General features: G+C 41.7%; 1 protein-coding gene and 1 long non-coding RNA gene across 3 annotated transcripts in view; one reads left to right on the forward strand and one right to left on the reverse strand.

The window, feature by feature from the left end:
• On the reverse strand, positions 1-27,875 carry LOC123587712. The gene is made up of 4 exons (XR_006707471.1): positions 27,406-27,875; positions 10,600-10,713; positions 8,449-8,577; positions 1-113 (listed from the first exon to the last, which is right to left on the reverse strand). It is a non-coding gene; the product is annotated as an uncharacterized LOC123587712 (long non-coding RNA).
• SERPINB7 (serpin family B member 7) overlaps positions 1,580-27,944 on the forward strand; it is a 51,975-nt gene continuing 25,610 nt past the window's right edge. The window contains exon 1 of one of the 2 annotated variants that reach the window (XM_045457682.1): positions 1,580-1,671. The gene's annotated coding sequence lies outside the window, so the exon portion shown is untranslated. Of the gene's footprint in view, positions 1,672-27,225; positions 27,284-27,944 lie in introns of those variants that run through there. The other variant, XM_045457681.1, reaches the window with a different exon arrangement.

The raw sequence follows: 27,944 nt of genomic DNA on the forward strand, positions 1-27,944 counted from the left end.
GTGGTTCCATAAATCAGTGATGATGGCTGACTTTATTTAACACAAGCAGGGATGTCTCCTTATTTCAGCACACAGACACGACATCTCCATGTTCCACTGTCACAGGGCCATAGCTGTATTTAACGACAAAAGCAAAGTGACAATAATTTTGCGAGGTGGATAGGATTTTTATTTTCCATATAGATCATGGTGCAATGCAAACATGAAAAGTCTTCTTTCAAAAATAATTTAGGAAATGTGCAGGTGGATATGAAGGATGTTTATAGTCACGGCCAACCAAAAATACTGCTTGGACCACAATTAATTAAGCACATATTTTTCAAATGCTTACCAGGTCTCTTACGTTATATTAAATCTTTGGGATTTTAAAGTAGCATGGCTTGCTTTCTGTGCTCAGGAAAAGATCTTATAGGAGGGACTTAGAACTGACAAGGTAAAATTGTATCTAAAAGGTAGAACATTCAGTAAAATATATGTTGAAAACATATTATCAAGAATGAAAGAAATCAATATGGGTGCATGCTCATATAGAAGATGGTGAAAATGGGGAGACTTGACATGGACCTTGAGTAGTGGGGTAACATGTAGATAGAAGAGTATTATAGGTACAGTTCTCATTATAGATACAGATTTTCCAGGACTGCCTCAATCTGTTATTACATTAATAACACATTTATTAAATGCCTACTATATACTAAGTACTTTGCGTATGCTACCTATAATCCTCTCAACCATTAATTCTCCCTGTTTTTCCCCATTAGTAAAATCCTCCCCATTTTTCAAATAAGCAAAGCAAGACTTAGAGAGCTTGCCAAAGGTCACATGGGTACAAGGTGAGGAGCTGGAATTTCCAGTATACCACACCCTTCTGTATTCTGCCACCAAAAGTGTGCTTCCCAGAAGACATATCCTGATGTCTGGTTCGGAGTATATGGTCTCTGCCGTGTATTGGGTCATCCGTGTTTCTCCAGAGTCGCACATTGCCATCTGTCATTGGCAAAAACCATCCATGTGTTGCAAGCTTATCTTGAGATCTGGGACTTGAGTCGTTTCATCATCCAGGGACACCATTTGAACTCTAGATAGTGAGTGCCCTCGGAATGGTCTCAGTCCTGGGCAGAGGACAGGACTGTCTGAGTCCTGCACCTGGTGCTTGGCCCCTCTTGGCTCTGGCTTACCCTCATGTGCATCCCTTCTTTGTGTTCTATTCTGCTGGCTCTGATTCTTGGCTCTTGACTGATAACCTGCCCAACATCCAGGTACATACAGGTTAGATGGGGATGTTTTCTTTCTGTGGTTTACTTGCTCATGAACAAATAGTAGGATGAATAACAGACACTATGGCACCACCCTAGGCTTCCTGCTGAGCAGGGGGCTGCCGTGTGCCTTCCTGAGCTGGACAGGGAAGCCTAGTTGGTATGCCTCTTTGGTGTCCCCTCCATGATTTTCGTACTAGTGCAGTCTGGGAGGGGGGAGGGACTTCCGTGCATTGCTGTCACTACTGCTGCTGTAGTCACCGGCCTCTCCCTCAGGGGTTGAGCCAGTGGGAATTCTGGAGAACTTTCCCTGGACCTTGGCAGAGGTGAGGTGGGAGGAGTGAGGAGTCAGGAGGGAGGAGGCAGGAGGAACCTGAGCCCATCAGTGCAGGTGGCAGAACTGCAGTGGGAGGAGGTAAGTGGCATTCTTATGCATGCTGGGTTATTCTAGAGTATTCTCAGACACCCTAAAATGGATGGCAACCCCCAGAGCCTGAGGGCTGTCTGTGTGAGCATTTATCTGCCTTCAGAGGAACAGCTTTGCCTCCAGCATCTGGGTTTCTGGAAGCCAGACAATGACTTGCTTGGTAAAACTGTAGCCTTCTCTTGCTTCCCTGAAGGCATTGTAAACTCCCCTGTCCTTCTCTATTCTCTTCAGGGTTGTTGTAGAGTGATTTTGCAATGAGGATGACAGTGAATGGCAGCCTCTATCCCACTGGCCGACATATTGGATATAGGAAAATCAGCTTTGTTCTTTACTGTGTGTGAAAAATGCCTGCCAATTGCAGAACAAAGCCATGCTTATAAAAGATAACTTATGCACCGAATGAATATACGAATGAATATACTTAATGCTTGCATCTGGGCTTTGTATCCCCCAGGCGTAACGACATGAATAAATATGTGTGAATGAATGAATGGATATTTACAAGCTAGTGTTTTCTACTTTTTTTTTAACAGCAAATGATCTAAAACCCTGATGACAAGTTGCATTCCCCCCCAAAAGTCTGCTACGTGTTAGACGCTCCCTGTTGATGATATTTTCATTATTATCAATGATATTTGGCAACTTCTAGCAACAATGGTGAGAGGCTTGAGCTTGTTGTTGTTGTTTTTAGTAATGTTTGGAGCTTTTGAGTACTTGATGAACTTGTTCAGAATCAAAAGTTCTCCAAAAAAAGCCAAAGCTGGGTACAGCTGAGCTTTAGAAGGTCTCTGTACTGTAAATGTTGTCTTCTATAATAATTTATAGCCTGGATATCTCTGCTAGTATTTTTACATTCGATAAAGATGGACTAGGGAGTGGGCTTCTCATGGGGCCCCCAAACGGCATGACACAAGAGGAGAGGAAGGAAAAGGACTTTTTAATTTGTGAGGCCCTGACATCTGCGGTTAGAACAGAACTACAACAGGAAACCTTGCATTTAATCAAAGTTGTAGCTGGAAGATTTTGATCCAAAGTCTATGGTAGAGTTTCAGTGCTAACATATTTGAAGGGAAGCTTATATTTATGTTGATAAATCAAGTTCCATTTATTCCTTGATAGGAATGAAGTAAAACTATTCTGGAAGTTTATCTTAGAAAAGAGATGTGAAGTCTTTTGTAAGGCTGAAAAGTGCTTGGAGATCCATATAGAGCGGACTGAAAACCTCAGTTTCACACTAGGGAAGTGTGCTATTTTATTCATGTTTCGTGACAGAATATGGGGTCTGGGTTTGCTCCAAAGCAAACACAGATTTCCTCCTTTATTCTTTGAGAAATAATCAGATTATGTTTTCCTGTCTGAACTTGGTAGTGTTGCCATAGGTGATGCTACCTGGAACACCAGCAAATAGATAAAAAGCTCTACCTGTGACATTTTCTAGGTACAAGCCCTCTAGTCTTAGAATGTTCCCCAGAGGTGCAAAGATGGGATAAGGCTGGTTGTCCGGGCCATCCAGAGAGAAGCTGGAGCCCCAAGGACCGTAGTGCATGAGATTCTCTGTGCCCAAGCCCTTCCCTCCAGCTCAGTCAACCTCACTGGCTTCTCTCCTTCCTTGTTCCAGAAGGAGTTGGAGCATTGTCTCTCCTGGAAAGCCTCCTGCAGTTAGTTGCTCTGCCTGCCCCAAAGCTCTTTCCAAGTATCTCCAGCCATCACAGAGCATGGACTGTTGGAAGGAGGCAGGGGAAATGTTAGTAATTTCCTAGTGCCCACAGTGTTCAATCTGAAGTGTTGAATTGAGGTGGCATTTCAGGCCATAGCTAGAGGCTTCCTGGTTTTTTTTTTTTTTTTTTCCTATTTCTGACATGAAGAAAAACAATTTTTCTATAGTTCTTTTCTTCTCATTTCCCCTCCTCTCCCCCACCTTTTTCCCCCCAATTTTTCTTTTCCTATGAGAAGTTGAGAAATTTTGGGGTTAGAGGAGGCATGAATAGGGACAAAAATCAGGGATAAGATGAGAAGGACCCTGATTTCTTTCTACTGGTCCCCTTGGCATTACAATTAGTCTATTTTAATGGCAGACACTGGAGTTTGCAGGTTGACTGAACAGAATTCACTTACAACAGTATCATTTTAAAGGTGAGTTAGTGAGGCAAACTTGAAGAATTTTAAAAATCTTTATTCAACTATGGACAAGAATTGTATCACATCACCAGTAAAAAGTCTACAGTTCTCTATATAAAGATCATTGTAATGGTTGACCAGTATGTTATTACCTGTCACCAAAGGTGGGAACAAATAGCAATAACATTTATTGAGATAAATATTAGGGATTTATACATGAGCCTTTGAAGTTTAAAAGTAGGAAGGTACTCATCTCAGGGCACATGATGTTATGTAATGAGAGCATGCCGTAGGGGATACAAAGTAAAGACCAGAGCTGTTTTCTCACACCTGTTGCTACCTGTTTTCAGGCTCAGATTATGAACTTTGCTGTGTGCCAGGTCTCATAAAATCATTACGCGTAGTGGGTTTATGAAATGTTTCAGCAAAGTGGTTGGGAATGTGTGTTCCTGCACATGGACAGTGACTGGCCATTTCTGTCCGTGGGGCACAGAGCATCCATTTATGAGTGGTTTGCTGCCAGCCACACCCACAGGACCCGCAGAAGGATCCACTGACAACACCACAATCTAACAGCAGTCCCAGCCCGGTCTCTTGTTAAAGGTTGTGAAAGCCAGGCAAGCCATTCATCTCGTATGACAAAGTGGGTCTGGACCTCCGCTCCATCACAGTTGAAATCAGGGTGGAGGATAAACAGAGGTTCCTGCTCAGTATTTTGGGGGGAGCTGGTGAAGGAGATTCTGTGAGATTAGAAGGCATCAATTACCTAGGGTGGTTAGGCTTGGCACTCCAAGACTTCCTGGCAGCTTCCTCCAAGACTCCTGTCCTACATTTTAGATTTTGCCAGTTATTTCCAGAGTTTTGGGGGGACTCAGAGTGTGTGTGTGTGTGTGTGTGTGTGTGTGTGTGTGAGAGAGAGAGAGAGAGAGAGAGAGAGAGAGATAAGGAGGAGAAAGAGAGATGTGAGGAAATGGAAACACAAGGACTCTGATTTCTTTGTAGTTGTCATAACAGTGAATTAAGTCTTTCTTTTCTCAAATTCTCTACTGCTTCCCAGGTTAGTCACCATTACCATTTTGAAAGTTTCTGTTCCGTGTTTTGAGTTAGAAACATAGAAAGTTTATCTTCCTTGCCTAGGAAATTTGGTTAGCTACAAAACAAAAATTTGGATTCTGGATTTTCTGATTCTTATGGAGTCAAATGATTGTGCATAAATTCTATTTATTATAGCATGTGTACCCTTGGAAAATCAATTGAATCGCTTGAAATTTTCAGCTGAAAAATAGGAATACCAATAGTGACAATAATAAAATAACGATATTGAGGGATATGCTTGTGAGGGTCAAGAGAGAGGCTAATTTGCTGTTGCCTTTTTATAGTTTTAGTTGGTGTAATAGTTTTAAGTTATAAAGTTGGATAGAGGTCTGTCAAGAATCAATTGTGTGGTTTGCCAAAGTCTTTAATCTCATTGATTTCCAGAGGGCCATTTAATGCTTTAGGGTAGGAGTTGGCAGACTTTAGCTCTCAGTCCAAACCTGATTCTGTAAATCAAGTTTTAGTGGAACATAGTCATGTCCTGTCTGCTTTCACGCTACAGCTGAAAAATTGAGCTGTGAAAGATGGCCATACGGCACACAGACCCAAAATATTTACTGTCTGGTCGCTCGCAGAAAAAGTTTGCCAACCTCTGCTCCCAGGAGTTCCTGATGAAATAAACGGTCTCGAAATTTCTGCACTGCAATACTCAGTCTTTCATATAATTGTCAACACTGGACACCACGCTTAGCAAAATATCAACAGAGCTCCCCTTCGAGTTCACAGTCTAGTTTGCCTCTCTGGTAAGTTTTAGTTTCTGAGGGGTGCTTTCCTGTTCGCTTGTTTGTCCCTCAACTGCAAGTGGCTTTACCAGGAGGGTGTGTTGCCCACATATTCTAGTAATTACTTCTTCAAACCTTCAGTGTCACATTGCCACATTCTCATAGCACCTGGCCCCGCCCCTGTCATGCACACACTTTGTACAACTGCCATCGCTAACTTTGGCCTACGTGGCAGGCAACAAATGGCACGATTGGTGTGACTTTAAAATATTTACAGATATAAAGCCCCAGAAATCTTTATTAGTATCATGACCACAACTTAGCCCAACTGCCTACCTGTGCCCAGAGCCTGACACCATCCGCGGAGATGAATTCTTTTTCCTCAGATATTTGTGCATGTCCTGGCTGATGAAGAGTGGCACATGGGACTTAAATTTTATAATAAATGTTCACTGCCTAGAACGGATTAGTTAATGTAAAGTGAAGCAAAAAGTCATGAACTCCTTTCTTAAAGATGCTACCTGATTCACCGAAGCCCTCAGAAATAGAACCACTGTCTAGAAACTGGCTCTAAACACCAATGACTTGGCTCTTATCATCCAGTCTCAAGTCTTCTGTGTCTGGCCCCTGGAGACACAGTGGTTGACTGTAGAGAGAAGTTTCTGGGACAGTTACAGGGAAAAGATGCTTTAGTGCATGGGCACGTTTAAACAACCAGATCCTCCTAGCATCTGGATTTTTGGTATATGTGACATACACAAGACTGTCATGGAAACCCTGGTGGCAGTGTGTGATAGGCTTCCCTCCCTGACCCTCCCTCCAAGGTGAACGACCACTATGAGGCCCCTCCTCCCCACCTTTGGCACAGAGCCCAGCTCTTCAAAGGCATTCTCCCAGCGTCCAAGTTCACTTAACAGCAAAGAGCAAGAATTTTACCTTTTGGCCAGGGTCCAGGAGCTTTAGTAAGCCCTAAATATTTAAGAAAGATTTCAAAGGGATGCCAAGACTTGATTGGAATCGTCACTGGACCCACTTCTTGGTGGGTGGCTATCAAGCAGTTGTAATTGATCACATGCATGGGTACCCATGAAATAATACTTGCCCTTCCTGTGAGCAGTGCTTTATGATCTATTCTATTTGTTTGTTCTCATGTGTCCTATACTATTCTGTCTTATCATGTACCAATGTATTTCTTTTTTTTTTTAATGTTGATGTCCATCCACTAAATTTATTTCATTTTCCCCAGTGGATTATAATCTGCAGTTTGAAAAGCAACGTTCTAGGTACATTACTGACTCTTGCCTACTAAAATTGATGGCTAGGAAACAATATATATTTTCTTTCACACATGACACAGCATGACACAGGGACCTAATGGAGCACTCAGGTCTCTCTGGACATACACAACTTTTTTCCTTCTACAACTGGATGGGTTAATTTAAAATCCTGATTGTCTTTTTAATTTCATTATCTAGCTTTTTCTCTTCCTCTCTTATTTCCCCTAGTCTTTTTTTTTTTTTCTTTTTTCTTTCTGCCTTTGACCAGTAGTTCCATCAGCCACTTAAAGGGTTGCCATGTTCCCTACTGTCCCTGAACACTTGCATGTGTGGCTCTGGCTTCCTTTCTTCCCCTCCAGACTGGATCAAGTCCACTTGTCTCTGCTGGGTTTCCCTGCTCCCTCTAGTTCTCAATGAACTCTATTTCTTGGTTGTTCAGACAACACCCCCCTGTGGCACTTTTCATGCTGCCTTGTAATTGCTCATCAGCTGTCTCCTTTACCAAACTTTGGGCCCATTGAAGGCTGGGACGGTGTTTTAATTTACCTACCACAGCATCCCCACGGTGTGGTGCAAGCCTAACATCCAGTTGGCTGGCCCTTGATGAAAATTTGTTGGATCAATGAGTAGATAATTTGGAACTGCTGACTGGAGGGGGAAGAACCACTAGATGAAGGATTTGAATGGGCAACCATATTAAAATAGTTCTATGGGGCGCCTGGGTGGCTCCATTGGTTGTGGCTCAGGTCATGATCTCACGGCTTATAGGTTCCATCTCCACGTCTGGCTCTGTGGTGACAGCTCAGAGCCTGGAGCCTGCCTCAGATTCTGTCTCGGTCTCTCTGCCCTTCCCCTGCTCATGCTCATGTTCTGTCTCTCTCTCTCAAATATAAATAAACATTAAAAAAAATTGGTTCTGTTAATAGTCTTCTTTGGTTTTGTGAATGATGCCAAAATGTCCATGGAATTTCCTCCCAAAATAAGACTGTGCAGTTTTTTCCCTCTTATCTCTGGTGTACAGTCTTTGCATCTTCATTCAGGTCATACTTGCCCAAGACATTCTACTACTGCTGAGTCTGACTTAAAGATTGTTATGTGCATTAGTATGTGGATCAGATGGTAGGAGACACAGTGGCCTCCTAGACATGTTTGTGGGCTGCAAGGAAGTGGGAAGAGATTATGTGCATATTAAGGATCCTAGCTTCAGGCACATTCATGAAAGACTGCGTGTGCCAAGGATCTGATCTGCATGGTTTTCATTGGCATGGTTGTGGATTGGGTATCGTGGCTGTCTCAGCCAGTGCACATGGGGGTTGGTGCATGCAAGCAACTGGGCTTGTTCTCCAGCAGATCAGATATCTAAGAGGAAGTATTTTCCCTTGCAGTGGCATTTTCATCTCAAATTTTGTATCGATTCAATTGAATTAATCCTATATCTATGGAATATAAGAATATAATTCATTTTATCAATATTTAGTTAAAACTTAACTTTAATATGGTTGATGGCTTTCAACTAATTCAACATGGGAAACGCCACTTCTCAGAAAACTCACCAACAAAAGGAGATTGTTTAGTCCTCTCTTCTTTCTGTAATTTCATTTATGGAAGGACTATTGTTAGTTTCTACTAAGATAGAAGTTATTGTAGTGATACAACAGACACAGGCATTGCCTTCATGGGGCCTAAAGTATAAAGGAGAGACAGACATTAAACAAATACACATATACATAGTTTTAAGCTCTTATAGCTTAAGAGCTATAGTTGTCAGCTCTAAAGGCATATAAGCAATGATGGTGGTTTGGACTAAGGTAGTCCAGGAAGAGATGATAAGAAGTGGATAGACCTGGGATAGGTTTTGAAGTAGGAGTTCACTGTAGGACTTGGCAATGGATTGCATAAGTATGGGGGAGATGGAGAATTCAAAGGTTACCCTCAAAATTGTGTGCTGAACAACTGGACTAATAGAAGTTCCATTTACATAGAAAGAAGGGCTGAAAAGGAAGAACAGGTTTGGGGAAAGATCATGAGGGAAGATCATGAGATGCTTGTGAGATGTCCAGTAGACATTAGAATATAGGAATTAAAGGAGATCTTGGGTCTGGAGATGCAATTTTGGGAGTCCTCGGTGGTGGGTGACCATGGAAGTAATGGGAGTGGCTGAGATCTTCCAGAGAGAGGGTGGGAAGAGAGGACCAGCATTTACAGCAGGAAGCAAACAGGAGGATCCAGCAGAGGAGACTGAGGATGGGTAGAGGCTCCACTAGACTTTCATCCACCTCTGAAGATGTCCAAGGGGCAGGGGCACGTGCAGGAGACAGAGTGAGAGGCCTGAGTTTTGTTGATCCATTTGACCCTCACTTGTTCTGTGGTTTTGAGCATTTTCTCTCTTCACAACCAACTGCTATGAACACTTAACTTTTTAAAACAGATAGGTAAAATAAGGGCTCTATTAAACGTGGCCTCTCCAGGTATGAATATTTAGGAAGAGAAGAGTCACTTAACATAATGACACATTTCACTATATTCAGTGGCACATTCTAGATTTATTTTTATGTATTTCACCATAAAACAAGAACTATATAAATATCATAACATTTTAAATTAAACATTGAATTACTCTCATGCCTATAATATTAGCAGATAATTGTGAATTAGGAGGCTGATAAGATATGTTTGAGGTTAGGTCAGATCCTTACTTTCAGACTCCATCAGAAATAAAGGGAGGGGGGCCCAGCTACTATGGTCTAGTGTTAAACATATTCTATAACCTTGGGAAGTGGGTGGATGAGGTTAGCCACAGACTTACTTTGTAATTATGGAAAGGAATAAAAGGATGGATGAAAGTCCAACTCCAGAAAGAGATTGAGCACCCTAACCAATATCACACAAATCTCTGCTTTTCATTATCAAAATATAGACATCATTTTTCTGAACTGCTACAGGGAATTGTTGAAATCTTTATGTCTTCTCTATGTAGCTTTGTGCTACAAACTTTCTTGCTGCTTATGTTTGAGATAGTCTAGTTTCAATATTGAAAAAACTGGTAACTAATCCACTTCAAATTTATTAGTGGGTCTAAAAAAGGCCCACTCATAAATAATTTTATTTTAAAATAATCCTGGGGAAGTTACAGCCAAAACTAAATTTGGTAATGTTCCAATTCATCAGCTGCTTGACCTAAAGGATTATTACTTGTCCACATTTTAAGTAGTTGTTGTTAAGGTGTTAAGGGAATATAAAGCATTTATGTAGAGTACTTTAAATAACAGAAAGTCAGAGAAAGGTTAGGGGCTGGAGCTAGGAGAGTTGCAGGTGTTAGTGATAGCTTTGATTTGGGTTTAGTGAGACAGAAATTAGTGGCCATTGGGCAAAGAAGACTATAACTAGCTTCCTTTGTTAAAAATCGTGTCCTTGGAACATGCACTAAGTTATTTTACTAACATGCACTAAGTTATTTTACTAATTTTTGGCAACTTGAATTCTATCATCTCACCATGCCATGCTTTGGGACTTGGGAACATATTCCAGGCCAAGGAACCCAGAAAAGAACAAGTTTGACCTGTGTTTCTAAATGGGTCACTATAAAGAATTGCATTACAAAACAATTACAGTTGTGTAGTATTTCCCAAGTTATGAAAACAGAAACTGCATGCCATTTACGTGGTATGAGCTGAATTGAAGGCAGGCCCAACAGTGAAACTTACCCAACCTTAAGGGTAAAAGAAAATTCTCCCAAGACTTGGACTCTTATGAGTGATGGATGATCTGACACGTTTGGGTGAGTTGTTCTCCGTCACTTACAGCCTTGGCCCCAGGATCTGGAGTAGAATAATGTGAAAGCAGATGGGATTTGGTTATCTAACCTACGAAGATGCCACCTCTGTTCTTCTGCAGACTGTACCCCAGTGACACTGTTTTTGGATGTTTCACGAGACCAAATTTGTTTTCTGTCTGATTCATATTCAGGTAAACGTGGAGTGACTGAATAGTCTGGCCCTTTGAAGGAAGTCAGGTCTCTGCTTGTTTGAGTTCTGTCTCTATCTCTTTCTACATCCCGTGTATGTTCTTTCCTGCTCCTTCCAAGCTGCTGATGGAAGTGGCCTGAGGAGCCTTCATACTAGTCTTCCAGGAGTGGCTGTCATCAGAGAAACAAGGCTAGTCTCCTTAAGGAACACATGACTCAATGTATTTTTAAAATCACAGACATTAATTCCACTATACTCTGTAATGGGATGTTTTTCTTGACAAATAAATCTAAAATTCTGTAGAAAATTTAAGTGAATTGAAAATAGTCAAGACTGTTTTGAAAGCGAGGAGCAATTGGAGGGACTTGCCTTAGCAAATACTGAAACACACTTTCATGAAACAGTTTTAATTCACTGCAAAGAAATGGACAGATGAATGGCATGGAATAGAATGCAGAAATAGACTTACATAGTTAAAACTTAGCTTGTGATGAATGGGACTCACCCAGATTTGGAGGGAAGAGAGTTTAAAGGAATACTAGTAGGATAATTGATTATTATTATTATTAAATATGTAGATCTTCATTTCATACCAAAAAATAACAGAAAGAAACAAAACAAACTAGCAGAAGACATGGGCAAGTAGATATTGAATCTCAGAGCACAGAGGGAATTTTTAAACATAAGAGCAGTAGAAGAAATCCCGTATTTTTAATTGCATAAACATTTAAAATAGGAGTGGGGAGGAGGGGAGGAGGGATGTGTAGGCAGAGCACAGAGGATTTTTAGGGCAGTGAAACTGCTCCGTGTAATACTGTATACTGGTGGCTATGTGTCATTATACATTTGTCCAACCCACAGAATATATAATAAGAGTGAACTCTAATATCGACTATAAACGTTGGGTGATTATGACGTGTCATTGTAGGTTCATCAGATGTAACAAATGTACCACTTAGGCGGGAGACATTGTTTATGTGGGAGGCTAGCTATGAATGGGGGCAGGGTGTATACGGGAAATCTGGTTACCTGCCACTCAGTTTTGCCGTGAACCTAAAATTTCTCTTAAAGAAAAGTCCATTAAAAAAATTTCTTTTGTGTATGAATTGCCTGGTCACGACTTTTCTACATTTTTTCCATCAAGTTTTTGGTCCTTTGCCCTTCACATTTAAGACTTCTTTACATATTCGAAGTATAGACCTTTTGTCTGTGGTGTATGTTGTTAATGTTCCTATAGCTTGACTTGGTTTTTGGTTATTTTCTGACACGCATTAATTTTAATTTTTTAGTCACATTTATTAATCTTTTCTTTTACTGTCCCTGGATTTTTACAAAGCCTTTTTCTTCACAGAAGTTAAAGAGGAATTGACCAGTATTTTTTTTTCTAGTACTTCCATGATTCAGTTTTTTACATTGAGATCCCTATCCATTTGGAGTTTATTCCTATAGATGGGGTGAGATATGGATCTAATTTTATCTTTTTCTACATGACTACCCAGTTGTCCCAGAGTTGCTTATTTAAATGTCCATCTTTATTCCATTGATTTGAGATGCTGCCTTTATCATATTCTGATTTTCCATAGGTATTTGGATGTAACTGTGGACTTTCTTTAATGTTTCTTTTATGCCTGCTACTTCATTGAATTCTTTAATTGTTTGATTTGCTCTTATTACTGATTATCTGTGGCTGTCCAGCTATACTATTATAGCATCTAGAAAATACAGGTGATTTAACTTATTTTTTTCATCCACTCTTATTCTTCTGATTGAGTTCTCTTGTCTAAGGGAATTTGCTCCTACCTTCAGTGCAAAGCTGAGTAGTAGCAGAGATAGTGGACATCTTTTTTCTTCAGCATTTAAATTATTTTTTTTTAATCACGAATGGATATTAAGTTTTGTCAGTGGATTTTTCATCATACGTCCGGATAATCATAATATTTTTTCCTTAGATTTATTAATATGGTATATTACAGCAGTAAAGTTCCTAATATTGAGCTAACCTTGCCTTTCTGTAATAAATTCCACAAGGTATTGGCGTATTGTTTTCTTAATGTCGTATTGGATTCTATTTGCTAATATTTTGTTTAGAATTTCTGCATCAATATTTGTGATGTGTGGTATGTGTCCCCTCCCTGCCCTACTGTCTTCCTCTGGTTTAGGTATCAATGTTACACTTGCTTCAGGGAAGGAATTGGGATGTTTTCTTTCCTTTCAGTGTTCTAGAATAATGAGCACTGGAACTCTGGTCTTTGGAAGTTTGGTAGAATTCTACTGTCAAACCATCTGTACCTGATATTTTTTTGTGGAGTCGTTCCTTAATAATGCTATTTCTCTAATGGAAATTGGTCTGTTTAAATTTCTCAGCTCTAATCTGGTTTTAGTAATCTGTATTTCTTTAGGGAATTATCCAATTCATCTGGATTTTCCAGTGTATCTGCATTTATTTGTTTGTGTGTTTTCTATTTCTTACAAAAGTGTTTGAAACTGCTAGTTGTAGCATTTTCTAATAGCTGTTTCAAAATCCTCATTTGGGGCACCTGGGTGGCTCAGTCGGTTAAGCATCCGACTTCGACTCAGGTCATGATCTCACAGCTCGTGAGTTGGAGCCTCACGTCGGGCTCTGTGCTGATAGCTCAGAGCCTGGAGCCTGCTTTGGATTTGTGTCTCCCTCTCTCTCTGTCCCTCCCCACTCACACACACTCTCTCTCTCTGTCTCTCAAAAATAAATAAATGTAAAAAATATTTAAAAAAAATAAATAAAAATAAAATCCTCGTTAGATAATTCCAACACCTGTATCATCTTGATGTTGAAATCTATTAATTATCCTCTGTCATGTGAATTGGGATTTTCGTGGATTTTGGTATGATGATTAATTTTGAATTGTATCCTAAACATTTTGAGTATTTTGTAAGGAGACTCTGGTTTCATTTCAATCTTCTCTTTGGTAGGATTTAACACATTTATTATTACAAAGCACGTCCTGGCTCCCTTTGGTAGGCTGTGGTTTTAGTGTCAGTTTAGTTGCCACAATCTTTGCAGTACTATTCTGGTCTGCCCCACTTCTGCATTATCCAGAGGCCTGTGTGAAACTGCACCACAATTCCCTTCTCTCAGTGTTTGCTTTATTGATTCTGTTTGGTTTTACAGATGAGTGGAACAGGGGTGTGTGCCTGGGGCTTCATATACAAATTTGAAGGATCTTTTTTTTCCATCTCTTGCCTTTGTGTGATCCTTCTCAAACTCTCTAGTTGGGAGAGGAGGGGGCTACTTGTTTGTTGGTTATTGTATTCTTCATTTTCCTTCCTTCAGGGTGGTCAGAGTGGACAAGATCCCACCTCAAAGACTGTGTTCTCAGTGTAAATGGGAGGGAGTAGGGTTCTATTTTCTGTGGCTGCAGCCACCACCAGTGGCCAGACGTGTGACACTTTGCTTGAGGTAGGGTGGGGGCGCTCACCGTGGTTTCACCCCACTGTCTCTGCCGCAACCAGGCCAAGGTGAGGGGGAGTTGGGGCATTGCTTCCTTCATGACAGCTGCCTATAATTGTTTGGGTGCGGTCTAAAGAGCTCTGTCCTGCCGGGCTACCCTCTTCCTAGACCTCTGGCTGGAGAGAACAGGCTTTCCTTCAAGATTTCTTTCCTGTCCCTGGTAGTACTTCCAAAGTATGGAACACAGGCTGGAATGTATAGGAAGATAAAGACCCAGCTGTGCCTCTAGTCCTGAGGTTCTAGCCTTTCTTCCTCCTTTTTTTCCCACCATTCACAGTCGTCTCATGGCTTTTGTCCAGAGATTTTAGTTGTAATTCATAGGAAAAAATGGGGTGGGATATGTTTTTCCTATTCTGACTAGAACTGGAAACCAGTGTCATTATTATTATTATTATTATTATTATTATTATTGTAATTTCAGTTTCTATTTTCCCTTTCCCCTAGGAGTTAACAGGATGTTTACTATCTATGTGGAAGGGTCTTTTTGTGCTCTGTTTTTGTTCGTAAACTCTAGTTTTGCTGTGATGGGATCAGAAGGTGTTGTTTGCAGTACTCCCTTTGTTGAAGCCACTGATGGATGCTTTCTTTGTGAGCCAGTATATGGTCAAGTTCTATGAATTAGCCATGGCATTTGAGAAGAGTGTATTCTCTGTTCTCAGGATATAAAATTCATATAGGTCCATTAGATTTACTCTGATGACTATGCTGTGTAAATATGTTAGCATCTTACCTTATTTTATTGCCATTTCTTTCTCTGTCTCACACACACACACACACGCCAAAGAATGTTACCACCCTTCACCAGAATAAAGGGGGATGATAGTCTCATGAAATGTAATCAGAGTGGGAGAGAAGCTGAACTTCCAAAAGATGTGCATGCACTTCGCATGGTGGGGAGGAGCGGTGGGTCCCCGCCGTTAGGTGTTACTTAGGCGGGGATACTGCAATCTTGAGTAAAACAGGAAGGGGTGAATGGAAAGTGGGGCATAATTGTGGTGAGGAAATATGTATTTGTGATACAGGGAAGGATATTTAGCTGCTGCTGTGAGTGAAAGTTTGGGGGTGGGAAGAGAGATCTAAAAAGGATCTGGGAGGGACTTTTTGTGTGGCAGGCTTTGCGAAGTCCTTAGAATGGTCTCTTTAAGGAAGCTAATAAATGGAGTGGGATATGTGTTTTCTTTGAATGTGACTTTTTTTAGAGTTTATTTATTTTGAGAAAGAGAGGGAGAGAGAGAGCAGGAGCAGGGGAAGGGCATGGAGAGAGGGAAAGAGAGAGAATTGGGGCCCAATGTCACAACCGTGACATCATGACCTGAGCCAAAATCAAGCGTTGGATGCTTAACCTACAGAGCCGCCCTGGCGCCCCCAGAACCATGATGCTAAAGGATGAGGAAATAAAAGGTTATAGAAAAACTAAATACAAAGGTTTCCCCTGCTATCCTTTTGTAAGCTGAAATGGCCTCAAGCGAAGAAGAAGAAGAAGAAGCGATTACTATTAATTTACATGGCAAATATTTGAGTATTCCCTGACCCCAAAATAACCCCTGTTAGGCTTTCCTGGTACCTCAGGACACAGATGCACCAGTAAATGGAGTCAAAGCCCAGATGCTCACACACACAGTTCAAAGGTCTGGGGCTTGCTGCTGAGACGCCTTGTGCGGTTCCCCGGAAGGAGCTGGGCAAGTACCACTCTCGCTGCTAGGTTAGCGCTGCCTCTACAGTGGCTCCTGCAAAACTCATTTTGTACCTTTTCTCATAAAAGAGAAACTCCTCTTTGGAATTATTTCGGTTCGACCTACTGATGCAGGTCTTTCCTTAGAAGCCAAGTGGCTTAACTTGGAGAAGTGGGGGATGTCTGTACATCACTTATGTTCAGCTTGACCACCAAAGTTGTTCAAAGCTTAATGAGTCTGCGGATTTAAATCTTTATTTTTCATGAAAGATAGGTGATATTCCAGTTGGGGTGAAAATATAATTCAGGAAGTCAAATGGGGCCGATTATTGCATTTATTTGGGAAATTGACATTCTGAGATGGAAAAGTGGACTCTAATTTGCTTCTTAAGCTAGAACTAAAAGAGTTCAAATAGGAAAGGTTACTAAGAAGCAACAGTGATGACTCAATTCTTTGGGAACTTACCGTTTATTATTCTGTTGTTTGTGACCATGACCCCAGTGCAAAATGACATGACAGAAATAAGTGGAAACCAATAAGGCCTCCAATATTTGAAATTCTCATGGGAAAAGATTGTAGGACGTTCCAATGACTGCATTCATTGAAATGTCGGAGGAGAATGCTCCAGCACGGTATTTATGGCCAGGTGAGAGCTAAGCTCATTCATTTCATAAATAAAAGGGGGAAGAAGAAAGTAGAGGAGGAAGAGCAAGAAAGGAAGATTGGGTAAATACATGTAAATAAGAGATGTAGACTAATGGAATTCTTTTGTGCCCTGCCCATCTCGCAACAACAGAGAATACAAGAAATAAAAATAGACCTAGCATTCAAAGCATTTAGGATGAATTAACCATGACGCAATATGATATTAAGCCATGGAACTTGCTGCTGCAAGGTTTTACTCAAATAGATAACTTAGATTAGAGGATTAGATAGGGTACACACAGTTTATAATAAAATTTCAGTGTCTGCAATTCAGAACAAACGAACGAAACACCAAACAAAACAAAACGCAAATGACTTCAGCTTCCAGGGAGGGAGTGTTGTAATCTATTTTAAGATGTGTAGGAAATTTCCCTCAAGTAATGTTTTATTGCTATGCTTTTTGATGGATTTTAATAATAACCTCCAAAACTAGTGCTGCTGAAGAAGAGGCAGAAGCGATGCAGTATGAATTCGTTGCTTTTCAAAGGAAGTGGCCATAACTGTATTGTACCAGTTAAAAATTGTGTAAAGAGAAACTTCAGGGAGAAAAGGTGAAAACATCGTTACGTCAGTAAACAGTTTAGTGTAGTGAGAGGAATAAGCATTTTGGAGGTCTGCAAACTTCCTCCCAGTTTTCCTCCTACTCTCTCGCCTCTTGCTTCTGCCTTGAATACTTATTCGATTGAACTGAAACCTACCTAGCCCACCAACGAGAATTCAGCAAGCCCGTGGATTGCAAAACATAAACCTGAAATGACAGGTAGATCTTGATTAGACTATTTGCATACCTCAGAGTGTTCCCTGCCAACTCTAGGAGCTCACAGAGGAATATTTGATGCTGAAGAGGGTGACGATGATGGTTGTAGTAGAGGAAACAGTCAAAATACGGCAGCCTAGTCCTCAGGGGTCTCCTACAGGTCTCTGTCCCAGCTCTCAAACTTGACCTACACATGAATGCTATAAGGGACCCAAACTGGTCTCTTTCCCCTTCAAGCAGTGAGGACATGAAATGTGTATTTTATCCTTTTTTTTTTTTTTAACTTGATTTAATGGTGTACTATTGTTCTCTTCCTAGACTGTCGTTCCAGTAGACATTTTAAATTGTCGTTGTTGTTGTTTTTAATATTTAAGAGAGACAGAGACAGAATGTGAGTGGTTTAGGGGCAGAGAGAGAGAGAGACACTGAATCCGAAGCAGGCTCCAGGCTCCGAGCTGTCAGCATGGAGCCCGACGCGGGGCTCAAACTCACAAGCTGTGAGATCACGACCTGAGTCGAAGTCGGATGCTCAACCGACTGAGCCACCCAGGCACCCCTCCAATAGACATTTTAAAATCACATTTTATTGTTTCTGAAGCACATGCAGAGACAGAGAGAGAGAAAGTAGTCTAAAGCAAACCCTGTATCCACCAACCAGATTCAACAGATTCAACACGTGGCCAGTCTTGTTTCCTCCCCACGTCATTCTGCCACATCGTGGGGTTATTTTGAAACAAATCCTTAATAAGGTGTCAATTTTAATGCTCAGGTCAGGTCTTTCCGATGCGAACATCCTCTCCCGGAGTAGCCTTCCTGCTTCTCTTCATTCTAAACACACAAGTTCAAAACCGGCATCGTCCATGCCGCAATCATGACAACTTCAGACTGCGAGGATCTCAGCCTCTGTCCACTTAGACTCTAAACTCTATACACTTAGACTGTGTATTATTTGTCAATGCCACTCTGTATCTCTCCTTCTTTGTATGCATTTTAATGTCCTTTCACCCTAAGTATACTGAAAAGTCCATGAGGACAGGGACTTCTTTTTTCACTCCCTGTATGTGCTTTTATCATGCCCCTTTTAGAATCTTACTATGGAAGGCACGTAATAAAGAGTTTTTGTTCTGTTCCTTGGGAAAGTCAGCACTAAGCCGTAGGCCAGTCCCCTTTCAGAGCACCCTTCTAGATTTGCACCCTCCAGTATGCCCTCCCCGTTAGTATTCTTTCACCACAGAAACTGTGTATTCTCAGCCCAACTACAGAGCTCTCTAATCAGAGTTCACAGCCTCCTCAACCCATACCTCATATAATCCTGAATTTATTCTGAGTACTTGCTACAAATTCTTCTCAATGGAAGCTGTTTACTCCCTATGAACTCCTTATCTGAGGCCAGGAGAAGAAGGTAGGAGGTTTACTCTGGCTCCTCACCATCATTTTCAGAGAATTTTTCTATCTTCTTGTATTGCCCTTTCGCCTTTCTCCCATCTGCCAGATTCTTAGTTACCCCCTTAGAACTCTAGAGGACTTTGGCATCTTAGTTACTGTTTTTGATTTTGCTTCCAAGCGTTCCTGGCTTGAACATTCACGTTGGTATGCCATCTAATATCTAGCCTCCTGTCTTCCTCAGCTGCCCATTTCTCTGAGCACATGTGGACCTTGTTATCTGCTGAAGAGGGTCCACTTCTGAAGTTTTGAGCCCTTTACCCCAGTCACATGTACTGACCTTTGTGTGGCCCACATTCCCAATAAACATGCTTAGTAACATCTTGTCTTCCAACATAGTGATGTGCATAATCTTATGTTCCATCATTTTTTAATAAACATTTTTTAAAATGTTTATTTATTTGTGTATTTATTTATTTATTTTGAGAGAGGGAGAGAGCACACCCATGAGTGGGGGAAGAACAGAGACAGAGGGACAGAGAGACAAGGAGAGAATCCTAAGCAGGCTCCACTCTGTCACTGCAGAGCACAACACAGGGCTTGATCCCATGAACTGTGAGATCATGACCGGTGCCTTAACCAAGAGTTGGATACTTAACTGACTGAGCCACCCAGGTGCCCCACATTCCATCTTCTCTGTAGCCCGCCAAGGCTCACCATGCTCAGGGCAGTTACAGGAATTTCGGGTGGGAGCCCCATGTGTTGATGTCCATGGTTCTGAAACAGTCTCTGCTCTGGGATATTGTGAAGATGGTCATGCTCTCTCTTTACTACGCTATGTCTAACCTGAACTCTGTGCTCCACCATTTCAACCACACTTTCATCAACACTAACTTTGAATCCACCTCATCTGCATTTAAAATTCAAAACCCAACCATTTTTTTTCTCTGTGCTGCTCTTGGACTTCCTGCTGCTACTGCGGAGAAGTCACGCGACCTTGCTACTTTGCTCCTCTTCGGGTATTTAATTTCTAGCCACAGCTGGTTGCCTGGACTTTGTAAGTCTCATTAGGGGTCTAGATCCTTGCTGTGCTTATCTTGTAAATGGAGAAATGTCTCAGGGATCCTTCCCAATGAGGTTTTAGTCTTCTTGCTCTGGACCCTTTGTCTGGTAATCTCAGTCATGGTTTTAGTTACCATCCCAGTGTCAAAGATTCCTAAATTCGCATCTGCATCGCCAACTGCCTCTTTCATAGACAGACCTGAATTTCCAAGTACTTTTTTTTTTTCCAGCTGGATGTCCTCTAGGCATCTCAAATTCAACATATCAAAAGCAGACCTTGTTACCTCTTCTTCTCCTGTCCCGCATACTCTTCCTGCTGGGTTCTTTGTCTCTGTTCATGACATCGTCCGTCACCTATCCAGGCCACAGAGCCTACGGGGCCTCCAGCCCTCCATGCCACCTCACTAGGTACTTGCCGGGCTATTCTGAGAGCACACTGTGTACAGCACTTCCCAAGGGCTTGCACTCCTGCTGTTCTGTCTCCCTGGAATGCCTCTCACTTCCTCCATTTCCCAAGATCCAGCTCAAATGCTTGCTCACTTCTGAGGCCTACTTAAGAGTCCCACTTCCAATTAATTATTCCTTCCGTAGAGCTCTCACTTGTTTGCTTTTCTGTCATAACATTAATGTTACCCTAAGCTCTTTCATTAATTCAATAGTATTTATTAAGGCGGAATGAAATACCAGACGCTATCATAAACATGAGGGAAGAAAGAGAGATGCCTTTGGGTCTAGATAGACTACTTTGTTTTATTCCCCAGACTTCTGTTGGAAAGAGTGGGCATTTTATTCACTTTATATTATGCCTTTAAAGAGAATATATGCCTAGTGGGCCATTTGAGGATAGTAACAGAAAAACATGCTTCAGATAAAGCCTTTGTATTAAATGTTAAAGATAGAAAGTGCAGTAGTTACTTTAAAGAAAATGCAGACATATTTGGGTCATATGATGGCTCGGTAGTCCCCCAAAGTGCTTACTTATTATTGTTTAATTGAGGCAAGGAGCCTATCCAAAGGATGTTCATGCATAGGCATTTATGGGCACCATGGGCGAGTGAGAAAACAAGAACAGAGGAACCTCTGTTATTCGTCTGGTCCTAAGGATAAGCATCAGCCAAAGAAACTGTTAAGATGACAAATCCTGGGAGATGCATCCCTGCTAGCTGCCTGGCAATACAGTATAATATGAGCAGGGAAGGGACCTTCTTCCCATTTCTTCATGGGGCCAAGTGAAGATGTTGAAAACCCCTCCATGACAGTTGTGAGGGCACCAGGAAGGTATTCTTGGTAGGGACACCACTGCTCCCTCATTGAGCACCAGCAGCAGTAACAAGGGTGAGGGAGCCTCAAGGATCCTGGAGGTTGAGGATGTTGATGAAGGTACCAGAACAGACAAGAAATATGGAAGGCTTATGTGGTGGTTCCAGCTGATGAGCAAATTTGTTTCCTTGGGAACCCTCAAGCATCATAGCAGGCTTCAGTCCTGGGTAAATAAGTGAGGGCAAGAGACAGTCAAATTTAGCTTATTACAATTTATGAAACCTCATCTGTACTCATGAACTGGTGAGGCCTTTGGAAACTGGGGTTGTTGACGTGTGGCAAAGGAGAAGAATTGACGTGACACACCAGTTCCCATGGCTGAACTTCCTTCCCAGACTTACGTCACTTTGGGATTGGTTAGTTCTAAATAGCCTATTGCAAATACGGTAGTAAGAGAGTTGCCTGGGTTAAAGTGGAGAAGGAAACAATGATGAGAACTTTAATTATGATTGACTCTTGGTAATTCCAGGAGGATTGGCCAGTTTATGTGTCACTCGAATCTCTTACCTTTTACCTATTGGCTGTTTCACCACTTGGAAGTACTTTCTGCCTACAACAGGTAGATAGATGGTAGGAAGAATTTGGAATTCAGCGTATTTCAGCTCTGTGCAATGAGAATACAGAGAACAGGAAATCCATCTGTAACCCTGTCTTCCGTATTAACAACAGCCTTCTCCATCAGAAAATTTATTGAAACTGCTAAGTCAAAATCAAGTTTCCCGGATTCATTGTGACTTTATTTTTCTCTACTGTTATATTACTCATAGACCGTCATGGAAATAAATGATCCATTTGATTTTGGATAAGCTAGTTGGATCTCCTTCTTCCTGGGAAAGAAACAAGACTAGACAAAATTGACAAGCCACTGTAAGATTATGGCCCCTTCAGATTCCAATAGCTCTTTACAGTAGAGGATCCAGTAATTTGGGTAAGCGTTGGCGACTCTTTGGAAAACATTCAGCGAGAAGAACTAGGCTTGTAGTTCCTTTTGTGCACGGCAGACGCGGGTGGATACAGCAAGGAGCTCAACCATGTGATGTTAGCACAGACACTGGAATGTATGCCCCAGTATGGTATGTTCTGATGGTAAAGGTGTCAGCACCCAGTTGGTCCCAACCTACCTTTGTCTACACGTGGCCACTTAAGCAAGGGGCAAACCCATTTCGATGAACTCTAGCCAGTATTCTAGGAGGGAGAATCTAGGTGTTGTAGATGTGGCTTTCCATTGCCAGATCAGAAGGGTGGAGAAGAGTCTGGCTGAGTGACAAGAATGAACTAACACCCCAAGTTTCAGCTTCTTCCTGAGGCTGCTGCATTCAGGTGTGCATCTAGAGAAGCCAGGTGGGATTACAAACCCAACAGATATGTTTCTGGAAAATTCCAGGCCAGAAAAAAACTGGGATAAAGGGAAAGTAGGGGAAGGATGGAGGACAGGACAAAAAGAAACCAGTGAAAATAGTCTGAGGTCCAGATGAACATCTGAGTCTGAGGAATGATGAAAATATTGTATTAAATTCTATTTTAGGCCCTTAAACTAAGCACATTTACACAGGATAGGGTTGAAAGAAATTAGAGGATAAAACTTTGTAGAAAACTCAGAGTCTCTGCTGTCTTTTTTTAATCTGTTGATGATCCTTCTCACAAAGGATATGTTTTGAGACAGGCTGATAAATACAGTAGATCCTGAATTTCTTTTTTCATGTTTACATTAAAACCATTGGCATTGTAAAGAACAGAGATGGGCAAGTTACACCTTTACATTTTGGGGCACCAGAGTGGCTCAGTAGGTTAGGCGTCCGACTTCAGCTCAGGCCATGATCTCGTGGTCTGTAAGTTTAAGCCCTGTGTTGGGCTCTGTGCTGACAGCTCAGAGCCTGGAGCCTGCTTCAGATTCTGTGTCTCCCTCTCTCTCTCTGCCCCTCCCCTCCCCCACTCACACTTTCTCTCCCCCCCAAAGACAAATAAAAATTAAAAACAATTTTTTAATTTGACTCACATACAAACTGAGTGAATCCCATAATGACCGTCTTTATCCAAAGACTATTCTGAAACCTGGGGCGAAGGTCTAAATGCTTGTTAGCTTCTTTAGAGACAGTGCTTGCTCTGAGTCACAGGGAATCCATCCCAGAAGGTAAGTCTACACATCAATAAGCAGGTGCTTGGGCCAGGAGGGTGTAGACTGCACCCGCAGACAGCCTTTAACACCTAATCCTAAGGTTTTTAGAAAAAAATCTACTTAGGGACGCTTGTTTCTTTTTATTGGCGGGTGGTGACTCAGGCTTTCTTTCAGCTTGCCTCTTTCAGCTTTTGTCCTCTTCCTAAGTGCGCAGGGAGCACATGGAGGCTGAACAGTCCAGAGCAGCATGGAAATATTTCCTTTGTGAGAATGCATCACTTTGAGAAAGGAGATCAGATTCTCATCACTGCATTTGTGCACTGGGGATGTGGGTATGAATATGCATTATTGATTTGCATATTCAAAAGACTTCTCCCATTTCTGCTGCAGTAGGGAAGAGGAAAGCTCCCTGCTGAATCTCCAGAAAGATGTAGAAAAATGGCCAATGATCTCATGCAGAGGCCTGAAATCTCTCCAGGTCACTTCTCCGGAGGGATTGCTAGGTTTGGGGTTGCTGGCGGGAACACGGGGACCCCTCGTCTCCATCATGCACTGTGTTGGTCTGGTCTCTTGGCCTTCTCTGACATCCTACTCTTTACCTCATTGCCACTCTGTTTATCTTGGGCTCAGGGTCCCCAGCCCATCCTCCATCAAAATCTGCACTCAGGAATGGACCAATTATCAGTTAATGTACAATGCACTTGCTCCTATTTCGGAGATATTTTATTTCCTTATGTATTTTGACCGACTTTTTAGGGGCGCCTGGGTGGCGCAGTCGGTTAAGCGTCCGACTTCAGCCAGGTCACGATCTTGCGGTCCGTGAGTTCGAGCCCCGCGTCGGGCTCTGGGCTGATGGCTCAGAGCCTGGAGCCTGTTTCCGATTCTGTGTCTCCCTCTCTCTCTGCCCCTCCCCCGTTCATGCTCTGTCTCTCTCTGTCCCAAAAAAATAAATAAACGTTGAAAAAAAAATTAAAAAAAATAAAATTATGAAATATAACTTGGATACATACAAGTACATACATACGTTTTATGTATGCATATTTACATATGCAGTTGTATATGTACACAGTTTAACAAATAGAACATTTTCAGAACCTCTGACACTCCCTCCTCGTTCTTTTACCAACAAAAACTTCCCTCCCCCAAGAGGTAAGTAGAGCTAAGTAAAGGGAATCATTCCCTTAACATACATAGTCTGCCCATCTATGTAGGCATCGTTAAAAATGCAATTTTTCTTGGCCGGATCTTTTCATAAAGGGAGTCATAATGTGTGTAGTCTTTTGTGCCTTACTTCTGACTGTGGCTTGGGACCCCACCAGTCACGGTGATTTCAGGCATCAGTGAGCAGATGAGGACATATTCTGAGCGTCAGGAATACATGTGTGTCTGAAGATAGTTTGAGTTGAATGACCATGACCTGCTGTGGAGCACAGTTTTGGGGTGTGCTAGATGAACAACGGTCTGGGAACTGTCCTTGCATCCAACCAGGACTGAGGGGGTCCCAGGATGTGGGACTTTCAGGCAAACTGGAACCAATTGAATACTCAGTTCTTTTGCCCACATATCAAGCTCCATGCCAACAGTGGTCCCTTCCCTCACTCTTAACTCTCAGCTTTCACTCCCAACTGCCCACTAGTCCTAAAAGCCTTCCCCATTCCTCCTATGAAGGAGGATGAAAATCTCTCAAATATTTTGAGAGAGAGAGAGAGAGCGAGAGCAGGGGAGGGGCAGAAGGAGAGGGAGAAAGAGAATCCCAAGCAGGCTCCAGGCCCAGCAGAGCCTGACTTGGGGCTTGTTCCCACGAGACCATGAAATCATGACCTGAGCTGAAATCAAGAGTCGGATGCTTAACTGACTTAGCCACCCAGGTGCCCCCCCAAATCTCCATATATTATGTATCACTGTATTATTTCAGAGGGATGGAACTATAACACTAGAGGGATAGTAGCGGTAAAACTCCAGATTCTGGAAGGCAGAATGCTACATAAAAACAGTTGAAGTGATCCAACTTCTTATACTGTGTGTAATCACAGGTAATATGATATCGCAAAGGCAAAGTGAGCATTGAGGAGGATTAACATTTTCGAGGGCCCATCCTGCAGCCAACGCTGTGCTGGTGTATGTAGTATCTACGTATGTGCACATGCATTCATATGTTTTCAAATAAAAATAAAAATAGAACTGATCTGAATTCTTATTTTACAGACGGGAAAATGGGGGGCTCAAAGAAATGAAGTTATTTGCTCAAGGTCACACAGCTAGTTGAGTTGCCTGGCTGGACTGTATTCCTAGATCTAGTATTTTATCCATCTATTTGCCAAGTTCATATAGGATCTAAGCAGTGAATGGTCTCTAAAGGAGACCAAGGAGACCTCAGAGCTGATGGAGTAGACCAGCAGTGCCCTCCTCCCTCCCCCTCTCACCCTGCTTCTCCCATAACAGGAAAAACAACTCTCAATGCTTCTGTTTTTAAAACCACTTCATTAAAGTATGATTGATTGTGGTGGTGATTTCATGGGTGTATACTTATCTCCAATCTCAAGTGCTTGTATCTTTCTCCAGACATCTCAATACCATGCTAATGTTGCTTGGTTTTTTGTTTTTTGTTTTTGGTTTTTTGGGTTTGTTGTTGTTTTATTTTGTTTTACATTTCACTCTTATGGATTATCTGTAGACTTCGTTTTATGGAAGGAAGATATGCTTCCTGGATTCCCCATTCCCCTCCCACCCCCTACAATTTCCTCCCAGCATCCTTAGAAATCATGAGTCTTGTTTAGATCAGTACTTGGTTGTTTAAATCATTACAACTAAGAGAATATTATCCACAGCTGAACTATAAAGTGCAGTGGGGGGGGCGGGGGGCGGTGCCTGGGTGGCTCAGTTGGTTAAGCATCTGACTTCAGCTCAGGTCATGATCTCACTGTTTGTGAGTTTGAACCCCATGTCGGGCTCTGTGCTGACAGCTCAGGGCCTTGAGCCTGCTTCAGATTCTGTGTCTCCCTCTCTCTCTGCCCCTCCCCCACTCACACTGTCTCTGTCTCTCTCTCTCTAAAAAATAAATAAACATTAAAAAAAAGTGTAGTGGGATATATGTTTCATTGTGGAATCTATGCTTTCTCACTAATTAACAATTATATTCCCCCCCACCCTTTTTTGTTATTTGTTTAGTTTCCAGGGTTCCTATCACCAGCTCATTCCTCTCTGGTGGAGATAGGTATTACGCCATGTTTTATATACGTTCTAACACATCTATCCCTCTGATGGGATATTCACCTTAGAGAACTTTCAACTTTCAATGATCAGGAGATCAGGATATTCCCTTTTAGCATTAAAACATACAACTAAATGAAGGCAGGGTGGGCGAACGCTTGTAGGAATAGCGTGTAAGGCAAAATGAGAAACACTATCTATGTGAAGTAAAACCTGACGACTCCTGAAAGACTGAGCTCCCCTGCTCTCCCAAAAACAGAAATCCCCAGTCTTGGGGCCAGAGCAGTGCCTCCCCGCACTCTGTCCCCCAGCTCTTTGCTCTCTGCCCTCCTCTAGGGAGGAAGCCTTTCCATATGGAAAAATACCAGGTGTCCCACGATACATGAATATTTACATATACTACATAAAAATACGATGTGATGTTAATATCAAATTAGATAAAATTCCATGCTAAAATTTGACTATTAAAACCTATCTGTTTTGACTACTTTGAATTGGATCTGTAGGACATATGTGACACATTTCTCTTCATTTGCTTTATAAAGAGCCTTAACATAATTGCATTTTAATGCCATTATTTAAAATTTCCATGGTCATCACAAAAGGAAGCAGGGAGTGTCTGAGTCAGAGGCTTTATATTTCAGAGTAACGCAAGGAACTCTTTCAGACTCACCCAACCAGCTGCTAACTTCCTCTATGAAGAGAGTAAGGTAAATATTTCTGAAGCCCACAACTTAAAGTCTGGCAGACACTTTGAATGAGAGTCAAAGAGGTTAAGAGAGAAAGGTAGAGAGAGAGAGTGCGAGAGAGAACAGTGGCTGTTTCACTGTACCTGAGGGTCTGAACTCATCAAACAACATCAAAGTCATTGTCTAGTTCTGTCGTCAGCTTCTCTGTCTTCTGGCTTGTCTATGGCTGAGTGTATGTGGTGTCGTGGGGAGGATGGCAGGCACCATCATGCAGGGGATCAGCGACAGGTTGAATACCTCATATTCCATTTTGGAATAGAGAAACAAATAGCAGGTGGGGAATTCTGTACAAATCTAGATTCTGTATTTCCATTGTTTTTCTCCAAGGCATTATGGGTTGGAATATACTAAGTTTTGAGATGAGAACTGAACTTTAAAAATCACTCAGCAAGGTTTTTGATGACAGAGTTATCAAAATTTGAAACCATATTCTGAAAGAAATAGATTTGAAAATACTTGGGTAGAAAAGTAACTACTGATAGCCTTACATCTGATTCATATGATAGGAATAAAAATTAAGCATGCTCAATAGTAGTTTTTACCTACTGCTTCCCCCCCCCCCCAGTATGTGTATTCTAATTCAGTAACTATAGGAGTTTTTATTTTCTTCAACAATGTACCA

The sequence above is a fragment of the Leopardus geoffroyi genome, chromosome D3 (assembly GCF_018350155.1).
Source record: "Leopardus geoffroyi isolate Oge1 chromosome D3, O.geoffroyi_Oge1_pat1.0, whole genome shotgun sequence".
NCBI classification, from domain to species: domain Eukaryota; kingdom Metazoa; phylum Chordata; class Mammalia; order Carnivora; family Felidae; genus Leopardus; species Leopardus geoffroyi.